At 41.5% G+C, this 13,247-nt stretch overlaps 1 protein-coding gene across 3 annotated transcripts in view; it reads right to left on the reverse strand.

Annotated features, from left to right (window-relative positions):
- nalcn (sodium leak channel, non-selective) overlaps positions 1-13,247 on the reverse strand; it is a 277,670-nt gene that overhangs the window by 171,981 nt on the left and 92,442 nt on the right. The window lies entirely within an intron of this gene.

Here is a 13,247-nt window from a genome sequence, read left to right on the forward strand (position 1 = left end):
GTCTTACACTATTAACTGAGGGAGTGAAGGCTATATTTTTACCTCTGTAAATCAGTCTGCCGGTCTCCCAAATGTTCTCTCACACACACACACACTGCCTCTACTACCTCAGTCTGCCTGCTCCCCTGCCTTCACCAGTCACCCACCCTGGATAGAAGAGCTCTATTGTCTATCCCCCTATCTTTATTTCATCTAAAAAAAGACATACAGAAACACTGTCATACACCCGAGGTGACATGGCCTACTTTGAGAAGCCGTAAGTGTCTGTGTGTGTGTGTTCACATTGGTGTGTCTGGTAAAGCTGGGCAATATGGGAGCGGGATGTCAAAATGAATTTAACAGCCCCCGTTGTGAGACATGATAGCTCTTTCACTCCGTTTGATGCTATCTATTTTGCTTCCCCACATGTTGGAGGGTTGCTTATTAGTGCCACTTCTCATGAGTCTTTGAAACGTCCGGTGTACGCCCACACCGACGCCCACACCCATACACAGCTTCTCGTGCCTTGGCAACATCAGGTGCTAAGGCTGACACACAATTAGTGTATGTTTTGGCAGGAAGTCTGGAAAAATGTCACTTTTCAGCCTCGAATCAAACAGCAAAGGAGGACGGCTCCTTAAGACATCTCACATGTAGCCTCGAGCATCTTCACAGCACAATATTTACTTTCAAATCAATGGAACAATTCAAACCTAGTGCGATCCTAGTGAGTTGCCCTTAAGCCCTTAGAAATCAATTGGAAAAAGCAGTGAACTTAACCAATATCAAATACAAAACTGCTACACGACAAAATGTCAATAGTAATGATTGTATAGATTAGATATGCAGATATTGCTGTACAAGTAGATAAAAGGCACCCTCTTCATATACACTGAACAAAAATCTGAGTGCAACATGTAAAGTGTTGGTCCCATGTTTCAGGAGCTGAAATAAAAGATCCCAGAAACGTTCCATACGCAACAAAAAGCTTATTTCTCAGAGAGTCTGTGCACACATTTGTTTACATCCCTGTTTGTGAGCATTTCTCCTTTGCCAAGATAATCCATCCACCTGACAAGTGTGGCATATCAAGAAGCTGAATAAACAGCATGATCATTACACAGCTGTACCTTCTGCTGGGAACAATAAAAGGCCACTCTAAAATGTGCATTTGTCACACAACACAATCAAATTGTATTTGTCATATGCGCCGAATACAACAGCTGTAGTAGACCTCACAGTGAAATGCTTACTTACAAGCCCTTAACCAACAACGCAGTTTTATGAAAAATATGTGTTAAGTAAAAACAAAGAAATCAAAGTAAGAAATAATTATAGAGGAGCAGTAAAATAACAATAGCGGGGGGTACCGGTACAGAGTCAATGTGCGGGGGCACCGGTGAGTCAATGCCACAGATGTCTCAGGTTTTGAGATGTCTCAAGTTTTGAGGGAGCGTGCAATTAGCATGCTGACTGCAGGATTGTCAACCAGAATGGTTGCCAGAGAATTAAATGTTAATTTCTCTACCATAAGCCACCTCCAACGTTGTTTTAGAGAATTTGGCAGAACTTCCAACTGGCCTCACAACCGTAGACCACGTGTAACCACGCCAGCCCAGGACCTCCGCATCCAGCTTCTTCACCTACAGAATATTCTGACATCAGCCACCCGGACAGCTGATAAAACTGTGGGTTTGCATAACCTATAAACCGTCTCATAGAAGCTCATCTGCATGCTCGTCGTCCTCATCAGGATCTTAACCTGACAGCAGTTCGGCATCGTAATCGCCTTCAGTGGGCAAATGCTCACCTTCGATGGCCACTGGCACACTGGAGAAGTGTGCTCTTCATGATTGAATCCCGGTTTCAACTGTACCGGCAGATGTCAGACAGCGTGTATGTGTGGGCGAATGGTTTGCTGATGTCAACATTGTGAATAATGTGCCCCATGGAGCGGTGGGGGTCATGGTATGGGCAGGCATAAGCTACAGACAATGAATACAATTGCATTTTATTGATGGCAATTTGAATGCAGTGACGAGATCCTGAGGCCCATTGTCGTGCCATTCATCTGCCAACATCACCAGTTCCTGCAATATCCAGCAACTTCGCACAGACATTGAAGAGGAGTGGGACAACATTCCACAGCCTGATCAACTCTGAGTGAAGTCACACTGCATGAGGCAAATGGTGGTCACACCAGATACTGACTGGTTTTCAGATCCACAACCCTACCTTTTTTTTAAAACTTCTTTGGGATAGGGGGCAGCATTTTCACTTTGGATGAATAGCATTCCCAGAGTGGACTGCCTCCTACTCAGTCCCAGATGTTAATATATGCATATTACTATTAGTATTGGACAGAAAACACAGAAGTTTCTAAAACTGTTTAAATGATGTTTGTGAGTATAACAGAACTCATATGGCAGGCAAAAACCTGTGAAAAAAATCCAAACAGGAAGTGGGAAATCTGAGGTTTGTAGTTTTTGAACTCACCCCTATTGAATACACAGTGGGATATTGGTTATGTTGCACTTCCTAAGGCTTCTACTAGATGTCAACCATCTTTAGAACATTGTTTCAGGCTTCTCATGTGATGTGGGACTGGATGGGAGCTCTTTGAGTCAGTGATCTGCCTACAGCCTCGTTCTCAGTCACGCCCTTTCACTTGAGAGGTAGCTGTCGTTCCATTGCTTTTCAACAGACAATGGAATTCTCCGGTAGGAACATTATTGAATATTTATGATAAAAACATCCTAAAGATTGATTGTATACTTAGTTTGACAAGTTTCTTCGACCTGTAATATAACTTTTTGAAAGTTTCGTCCGAATGGACCAGATCGTGCATTTGGATTTGTTTACCAAGCGCCCTAAGAAAATAAGCTATTGGACATAAATGGACATGATGGACATTATCGAACAAAACAAGCATTTATTGTGGAACTGCGATTCCTGGGAGTGCATTCTGATGAAGATCATCAAAGGTAAGTGAATATTTCTAATGCCATTTATGAATAATGTTGACTACCCAACATGGCGGATATTTCTTTGGCTGGTTTGGGCTCTGAGCGCCGTTCTCAGATTATGCTTTTTCCGTAATGTTTTTTTGAAATCTGACACAGCGGTTGCATGAAGGAGAAGTGTATCTATATTTCCATGTCTAAAAATTGTATTATCATCAACATTTATAACGAGTATTTCTGTGAATTAATTTGCCTCTCTGCAATATCACTGCATGTTTTGGAACTACTGAACGTAACACCCAAAACATACATGTATTGTGTAACATGAAGTCCTATGAGTGTCATCTGATGAAGATCATCAAAGGTTAGTGATTCATTTTATCTCTATTTGTGCGTTTTGTGACTCCTCTCTTTGGCTGGAAAAATGGCTGGGTTTTTCTGTGAGTTGGTGGTGACCTAACAATCGTTTGTGGAGCTTTCACTGTAAAGCATTTTTTAAATCAGACACCGTAACTAGATTAATCAGAATTCTATGGTGCCTAATACTTGTATGTTTGAGAAATTAGATTTATGAGATTTCTGTAGATTTGTATTGGGGGCCCTGCAATTTCCTTGGCTGTTGACAAGGGCCAACAGATGCATATCTGTATCCCCAGTCGTGTGATGTCCACAGATTATGGGCAAATGCATTTATTTCAATTGACTGACTTCCTTATATGAACTGTAACTCAGTAAAACCTTTGAATTTGTTGCATGTTGCGTTAATATTTTTGTTCTGTGTAATATGTGAATAATATTATTTCATCAGGCCTGAGTTACATATGATTCCTCTTTTAATACAGGTTAGCCTAGTAATTCTAAGGTCAACCAAGAATAATCCCCTTGTCTTGCGACAGGTGGTGTAACTCCCACGTGAAGCAAATTCCTCAAATGACAGTGCAGAGGTAGTTGTGGTGTTTGATGGAAGACGCCAGCAGCATCATCAACAAAATGTTGTCCCGTGCCTCAAAGTGTTGAGCCCAAACACAAACTTGTTCATCCCTGGCACATTTTTTGGCTGGCGCCCGCATTGCCTTCGTTGCTTATAATAACTTTTGATACGTGTGCGTTCCTATCAAAGTAAGTGCCTTATTACGTTATCCTTATAGTTTCTGTATAGCGTGTTCTCGTTTCTACTGTAGCATACCATATGTATGTATGGAGCATAATGTATGCAGTTTTATTCACGTTTTCAAGTCCAGATGACAAATCATGCATTCCAATTCTTACATACAGTTGAAGTTGGGAAGATTACAAACACTTAGGTTGGAGTATTTAAAACTCGTATTTCAACCAATCCAAAAATGTCCTGTTAACAACCTATAGTTTTGGCAAGTTGGTTAGGACATCTACTTAGTGCATGACACAAGTGATTATTCCAAAAACTGTTTATAATATTTCACTTATAATTCAGCATACAACAATTCCAGTGAGTCAGAAGTTCACATACACTAAGTTGACTGTGCCTTTAAACAGCTTGGAAAATTCCAGAAAATGATGTCATGGCTTTAGAAGCTTCTGATAGGCTAATTGGCTAAAATTGAGTCAATTAGAGGTGTACCTGTGGATGTATCTCAAGGCCTACCTTCAAACTCAGTGGCTCTTTGCTTGACATCATGGGAAAAATCTAAAGAAATCAGCCAAGACCTCAGGAAAGAATTTGTAGACCTCCACAAGTCTGGTTCAACCTTGGGAGAAATGTCCAAATACCTGAAGGTACCACGTTCATCTGTACCAACAATAGTACGCAAGTATAAACACCATGGGAACAGGCAGCCGTCATACCGCTCAGGAAGGAGACGCGTTCTGTCGTCTAGAGATTAACGTCGTAATTTGGTGAGAAAAGTGGAAATCAATCCCAGAACAACAGCAAAGGACCTTGTGGAGGAAACAGGTACAAAAGTATCTATATCCAAAGTAAAATGAGTCGTATATCGATATAACCTGAAATGCCGCTCTGCAAGGAAGAAGCGACTGCTCCAAAACCGCCATAAAAAAGCCATGTGACGGATTGCAACTGCACATTGGGGACAAAGATCGTGCTTTTTGGAGAAATGTCCTCTGGTCTGATGAAACAAAAATAGAACTGTTTGGCCATAATGACCATCGTTATGTTTGGAGGAAAAAGTCGGAGACTTGCAAGCCAAAGAACAAAGAACACCATCCCAACCGTGAAGCAAGAGGGTGGCAGCATCATGATGTGGGGATGCTTTGCTGCAGGAGGGACTGGTGCACTTCACAAAATAGATGGCTAAATGAGTAAGGAAAATTACGTGGATATATTGAAGCAACATCTCAAGACATCAGTCAGGAAGTTAAATGGGTCACAAATGTTCTTCCAAATGGACAATGACCCCAAGACCCCAAAATAGCTTAAGGACAACAAAGTCAAGGTATTCGAGTGGCCATCACAAAACCCTGACCTCAATCCTATAGAAAATGTGTGGGCAGAACTGAAAAAGCATGTGTGAGCAAGGAGGCCTACAAACCTGACTCAGTTAAACCAGCTCTGTCTGGCGAAATGGGCCAAAATTCACCCAACTTATTGTGGGAAGCTTGTGGAAGGCTACCCGAAATGTTTGACCCAAGTTAAACAATGTAAAGGCAATGCCACCAAGTACTAATTGAGTGTATGTAAACTTCTGACCCACTGGGAACGTGATGAAAGAAATAAAAGCTGAAATAAATCATTATCTCTACTATTATTCTGACATTGCATATTCTTAAAATAAAGTGGTGATCCTAACTGACCTAAGACAGGGAATTTTTACGATTAAATGTCAGGAATTGTGAAACACTGAGTTGGCTAAGGTGTATGTAAACTTCCGACTTCAACTGTAGATTGCAATGGACACATATGATGAGTGTAAAAAAAATGTTTTTTAAGGTTGTACTGATTATGATGAGCTAATGCTCAGCTCATTACAAGCTATGTGTGGTGCCACGTTTGTTGACATCATGCAATGCATTCTGGTTGCCACCTGTCAAACCAAAGATGTTATAACAAAATGAGGTGAAGGGATGGTTCACTCGTCTTTCGAGTAAACTTCCAGAAGTGTATGATGGAAGTGAATGATGGTAGAAGACACACCCCTCTACAACATGCATACTATCCAACTCATCTTGTAACCTATAGCGATGGGCACAATCTACCCATTGTCGGATTACTTTTTTTAAATGTAAGTGTTTTACTCAATTATTGTGATCACTGGTGAGGTCACCCGTGATGTGATGAATTGTAAATAGTAATTAGCCAATTCATATGATGGTTTCGGTCAGCCGTGAGACAGCTAAACATGACAGCTTGTGTTATGTCACTCACATTCACTAACCTAGCTTTCATTTTCTGGTTTGGGTGAGAATTGTGTTATACTGTCGCTACTTCTATGAATGTCTGAACATTGAATCCAAAAATAAACTGCTCACATTCAGGACATAACGTTGTGAATACTGTTTATGCAAAATGTTTCTGTGAAAAAACAGTGTGGCCAGCTCAAACGCTGACTCTTGTGTCAACTGTAACCTGATGTTCTAAATAAGTGTTCTAATCACACCGGTTGGAGCGTACGCTGCAGGGACCACTGTAGAATGATCTCACCTGTGTGTTTGTACGTGTTAATATGAAACAGACAAACAGAAACTGCCCATTTTAAAAACGAGTTGGTGCAAAAAGATTACGATGAAAGTAATGGCCTTTCCCCTTCAGAATATCTACCCATCCCCATTATAGAACATAGTCTACCCCCATTCTAGAATGCAATGCCATTCTAGAAGAGGAACAGCTAGATTTCCGATGGTGCCGTAATGCAAGTTCCCCCACCAATGCAAAGCAGCAACAGAAAGACATACAGATCATGGTGGCATCTTTTCCTGCTGCTTCTGCTAGCTCAGACTGACAAAAAGGAAAACTGGTACACTAGATGGAACAAATTGGCACTCTAGACTGGCACATTGAATAGCTAGGCCTACTGTACATTACTGGAACGCAGCATGTGGGAGAGATATCACACAGGAAATGTTACCAACAGCCGAGGTGCCACAGTGTAGCCAAGGTGCCACAGTGTGTATGTGGGGGAGAGAGAGAGAGTGTGTGTGTCTCTGTATGATTGAATGGAGTTCACTCACTGCATCCGTTTATGCAGTATTGCAGAACACCTTGATCTGGATGGGAAGGTTGACCTACCTACAACAATTTGCAACGTTTTTAACATCTTTAAACAACATTCACTCGCTAGCCTCATCTGATGATTACTTCAAGAATGAGCTTTGCACATAATTCACATTCAGATCACCTTGAACAGGCTGCTGGTAACCTGTTGTGCAGGTCTTTTTTATTTATTTATTTATTTATTATTTATTTTTTATTTTATTTGACCTTTATTTAACTAGGCAAGTCAGTTAAGAACAAATTCTTATTTTCAATGACGGCCTAGGAACAGTGGGTTAACTGCCTGTTCAGGGGCAGAACGACAGATTTGTACCTTGTCAGCTAGGGGATTTGAACTTGCAACCTTTCAGTTACTATTCCAACTGTCATGTATTGTCATATTATGTCTTGTTCCTGTTCTTTCTCTTCACTCCGTTTCCCTCTGCTGGTCGTATTAGGTTACCTTCTCTTCCTCTCCTCCCCCAGCTTCCTCATCTTCTCTAACTACCTCGTTCACCCTTTTCCCACCTGTTCCCTTTTTCCCTCTGATTAGGTCTCTATTTCTCTCTCTGTTCCTGCTTCTTTCTTTGTCAGATTCTCGTTTGAGTTTCTCATGCCAGAACCAAACTATCGTCTCGTTTGCTTCACCCTTGTCCCATCCTGTCGGAATCTGCCTGTTCTTCTGATGCTACGTGTGATCAGGTACCTCTGTCCGCTACGACCCGCGCCTACCCAGAGAGACCAGCAGTCAGTCACCGCAACCCAGCTATTCTCCTCTGCTGCTAAGAAGGGGACTCTTTTGTAAATATCAGAAGGACTTTCTGTTTCATTTGTCGCCCTCTCTGAGGGTTGTCTATTTTGCCATTTTCTACATCTGAAGAGGATCTATGTCTTCCCTGTGTTTTTACATTAAAGGACTCTGTTTTTGTTAAACCGCTTTTGGGTCCTCACTCAAGTGCACAACACCAACGCTCTAACCACTAGGCTACCCTGCCGTCTTACTTAGTGTGTCTGACAGTGGAAAAGATTAGGCATCAGAGAAAAGGGTAGAGACAGAGAGAGAAACAGAGAGAGCAAGAGAGCGAGAGAGAGAGAGTGTCTCTATGATTGCTAATGAGGGCGGGTAATAGAGCTGGAACCAGGATGGGTTAGGGGTCAGTGTTGCAGGCGGAACAGACTGTAGTGAATCAATAACCCCTGGGGCTGGGTTATCCATAGTAGTGTACTTATTATTTCCGGGGCAGGGTCAGGGGGATGGGGGCTGAGGCTGAAGACTGGGGCCTATGGGCAAGGGAATGGGGGCCAGGGCTCTAGACTGGGGTCTGGGGGTGGTGAGTGTTAGGGCAGCCTCGCCTCGACACGTATTGGAACACTGGTTCAGAATCCACAGAAGAAACCGTTTGGAGTTCCCATCTTTGTTTCACATTGCAAATGTAGGACAACTGTCTGTCAGTCTGTCTGTCAGTCAGTCCCACATTTTATCCTTAACATTTGTTAGGTATACAGAGATTCATAAACTTAAGCCTCTCTCAACATCTCTGGGTTAAATGTAGAAGAGACATTTCAGTTGAATACATTCAGTTGGATAACTGACTAGGTATCCCCCTTTCCCTTTCCCAATCCTCTCTTACTCTCACACTCATCTCTTACTCACCCCCCCCTCCCCTACATCTCTCTCTCACTCACCCTCCCTCTCCAACCACCCTCTCTGTGCAGACTGTCATAGTTATGCCAATTGTAATTATGGTTTGGGGAAAAGCCAGGGGCTAATTAGCATGTACGAGGCCTGTGGAGAGAGAGACAGGAGACCCCATTAACCTCTTGTACCTCATCTCCACTAGGAGACTCGCTGCTGTTAACAACATTACATTTACATAACAACAATGTGTTGTAGGAATAGTGCTCGGAATTTGTCCTGACTGCATGGCCTTACCAGGACCCTAGAAACCACAAACTAAATATTTATCCTGGTCAGGCCATGTGGTCAGGTAAAATCTCCTGCCCCTAAATGTACAGTGCCTTCAGAAAATATTCACACCCTTTCACTTTTTTACAAAAACCAGGGAGGTTTTCCCATGCCTCACAAAGATGATCACCTATTGGTAGAAAAAAGCAGACACTGAATATCCCTTTGATCATGGTGAAGTTAATAATTACACTGTGGATGGTGTATCAATACACCCAGTCACTACAAAGATACAGGCGTCCTTCCTAACTCAGTTTCCGGAGGGAAAGGAAGCCGGTCAGGGATATCACAAAGGAGGCCAACGGTGACTTTAAAACAGTTACAGAGTTTAATGGCTGTGATAGAAGAAAACTGAGAATGGATCAGTCACATTGTAGTTACTCCTCAATACTAACCTAAACATGCACCCTGTAAGGCAACACAACACTAAATTAATACTGCAAACAAATTGGCAAAGCAATTCACTTTTTGTCCTGAACACAGTGTTATGTTTGGGGCAAATCCAATACAACACAATGCTGAATACCAGTCTCCATATTTTCAAGCACAGTGGTGGCTACATCATGTTATGGGTATGCTTGTAATCGTTAAGGACTGGGGAGTCTTTCAGGATTAAAAAAATAATGGAATGGAGCTAAGCACAGGCAAAATCCTAGAGGAAAACATTGTATAACTTATTTGGACTTAGGGGCAGTATGTTGACGTCTGGATGACAATCGTGCCGAAATTAAACTGCCTGTTACTCAGGCCCAGAAGCTAGGATATGCATATAATTGGTAGATTTGGATAGAAAACACTGTAGTTTCCAAAACTGTTAAAATAATGTCTGTGAGTATAACAGAACTGATATGGCAGGCAAACACCTGAGGAAAATCCATCCAGGAAGTGGGATATTTTGATGTGGGTGGTTTTCAATAGAATGCCTATTGAGTATCTAATGGATTAGGACCCACATTGCAGTTCCTATGGCTTCCACTAGTTGTCAACAGTCGTTAGACACTGGTTCAGACTTGTTTTCTGAAAAATGAAGAAGACTGAGACCTTTCTGTCAGGGGACTGGGTAAGCATGCAGTGCTGGTTTGCGCGTGTGACTGTGTGCATGCCCGTCGTTGTTTTTCCTTTCTATTGAATACGCAATTGTCCGATTGAAATATTATCGATTATTTAGACAATTGACAACCTGAGGATGAATTATAAACATCGTTTGACATGTTTCGAAACTTTACCGGTACTATTAGGATGTATTCGTCTGCATGTTTTGACCGCCTTTGAGCCAGCAGATTACTGAACAAAACGCACCAACAAAACAGAGTTTTTGGGATATAAAGAGGGACTTTAATCGAACAGAACAAACATTTATTGTGTAGCTGGGACTCTTGTGACTGCAACCATATTAAGATCTTCAAAGGTAAGTGATTCATTTTATCGCTATTTCTGAATTTCGTGACTCCTCTACTCGGTTGGAAAATGTTTGTATGCTTTTGTAAGCGCGGCGCTGTCTTCAGATAATCGCATTGGTGTGCTTTCGCCGTTAAAGCCTTTTTGAAATCTGACAAAGCAGCTGGAATAACAAGAATTTAATCTTAACTTCTTGGATATAGGGGGCGCTCTTTTAATTTATGGATAAAAAAACGTCCCCATTTTAAACAAGATATTTTGTCACGAAAAGATGCTCGAATATGCATATAATTGACAGCTTTGGAAAGAAAACACTCTGACGTTTACAAAACTGCAAAGATATTGTCTGTGAGTGCCACAGAACTAATGCTACAGGTGAAACCAAGATGAAACTTCAAACAGGAAGTGAGCCAGATTTTTGAGGCGCTGTGTTCCAATGTCTCCTTATATGGCTGTGAATGCGCCAGGAACGAGCCTACACTTTCTGTCGTTTCCCCAAGGTGTCTGCAGCATTGTGACGTATTTGTAGGCATATCATTGGAAGATTGACCATAAGAGACTACATTTACCAGGTGTCCACCTGGTGTCCTCTGTCGAAATTGGTGCGTAATCTCCAGCTGCATGTATTTTCCCATGTGATTCAGAGGAGAAACCAAACTGACTTATCATCGAATAGATATGTGAAAAACACCTTGAGGATTGATTCTAAACAACGTTTGCCATGTTTCTGTCGATATTATGGAGTTAATTTGGAATTTTCGATTTTTTTCTCAGCCAAACGTGATGAACAAAACGGAGCGATTTCTCCTACACAAATAATCTTTTTGGAAAAACTGAACATTTTCTATCTAACTGAGAGTCTCCTCATTGAAAACATCCGAAGTTCTTCAAAGGTAAATGATTTTATTTGAATGCTTTTCTTGTTTTTGTGAAAATGTTGCCTGCTGAATGCTAGGCTTAATGCTATGCTAGCTATCAATACTCTTACACAAATGCTTGTTTTGCTATGGTTGAAAAGCATATTTTGAAAATCTGAGATGACAGTGTTGTTAACAAAAGGCTAAGCTTGAGAGCCAATATATTTATTTCATTTCATTTGCGATTTTCATGAATAGTTAATGTTGCGTTATGGTAATGAGCTTGAGGCTATAATTACACTCCCGGATACGGGTTTTTTTCTTAGCCAAACGTGATGAACAAAACGGAGCGATTTCTCCTACACAAATAATCTTTTTGGAAAAACTGAACATTTGCTATCTAACTGAGAGTCTCCTCATTGAAAACATCCGAAGTTCTTCAAAGGTAAATGATTTTATTTGAATGCTTTTCTTGTTTTTGTGAAAATGTTGCCTGCTGAATGCTAGGCTTAATGCTATGCTAGCTATCAATACTCTTACACAAATGCTTGTTTTGCTATGGTTGAAAAGCATATTTTGGAAATCTGAGATGACAGTGTTGTTAACAAAAGGCTAAACTTGAGAGCCAATATATTTATTTCATTTCATTTGCGATTTACATGAATAGTTAACGTTGCGTTATGCTAATGAGCTTGAGGCTATACTTAAGATCCCGGATACGGGATTGCTCGTTGCAACAGGTTAAACCGATGTATAACACTTTTTATGAATGTTTATTATGACTATTTCTGTATTTTGAATTTGGCGCTCTGCAATTTCACTGGATGTTGTTGAGGTGGGTCGCTAGCGGCACGCCTGCCCCAGACAGGATAACCTTAAACACAAGACCAAATCTACATTGGGGTTGCTTACCAAAAAGACAGTGAATGTTCCGGAGTGGTTGCAAGATGGCGTCGACAGAAGTGGCAGCTCTGCTTCTAGCTCCTAAGCAACTTTGCAGTATTTTGTTTTTTTGTGAGTTATTTCTTACAGCTCTTTTGTCTTATTACATACAGCCGTAAAAAACTTTTGGATATCAGAGCGGCGGTAACTCACCAACCAGCATTATGACCAGGAACACGACTTTGCCAAATTGGATCCTTTGCTCGTACCCCCCAGGGCAATTTAACTTATACTAGAGGCTGCTCAAAGACACCACCGGTGGAGAAGAGTAATTCGGAGTGGACTTCTAGTTCGACTCAGGACATGTGCACACCATCCACCGCTTCTGAGTATATTACTCGCTAAAGTTCAGTCTTTGGACAATAAAGTAGAAGAGCTCAGGGCGAGGATCTCCTTCCAGAGAGACACATCAGGAACTGTAACATACTCTGTTTCACTGAATCATGGCCCTCTCGGGATATACTGTCCCCGTACATACAGCTCAGTACATCGCGCAGACAGGAATAAAGAACTCTCTGGAAAGAAGGACGGTGATGTTGGTTTCATGATTAACTACATATGGTCTGATTGTGATAACGTACAGAAACTCAAGTCCTTTTGTTCACCCGACCTATAATACTTCCCAATCAAATGCAGACCGCATTATCTTCCAAGAACATTCTCTGTGGTTATAATCACAGCCGTGTATATTCCACCTCAAGCCAATACCACGATGGCCCTCAAGGACCTACACTGGACTTCATGCAAACTGGAAAACACAAATCCTGAGGCCGCATTTATTGTAGATGGGGAAATTAACAAAGCAAATTTGAGGAAAACGCTACCGATGTTATATCCACAGATTGACTGTAGTACATACTCTGGTAAAACACTTGACCACTGCTACTCCCCCTTTCAAAATGTCTACAAGGCCCTCCCCCGCCCTCCCTTCAGCAAATCAGTTCACAACTCCATTT

The sequence above is a fragment of the Oncorhynchus tshawytscha genome, linkage group LG26, assembly GCF_018296145.1.
Source record: "Oncorhynchus tshawytscha isolate Ot180627B linkage group LG26, Otsh_v2.0, whole genome shotgun sequence".
NCBI lineage: Eukaryota > Metazoa > Chordata > Actinopteri > Salmoniformes > Salmonidae > Oncorhynchus > Oncorhynchus tshawytscha.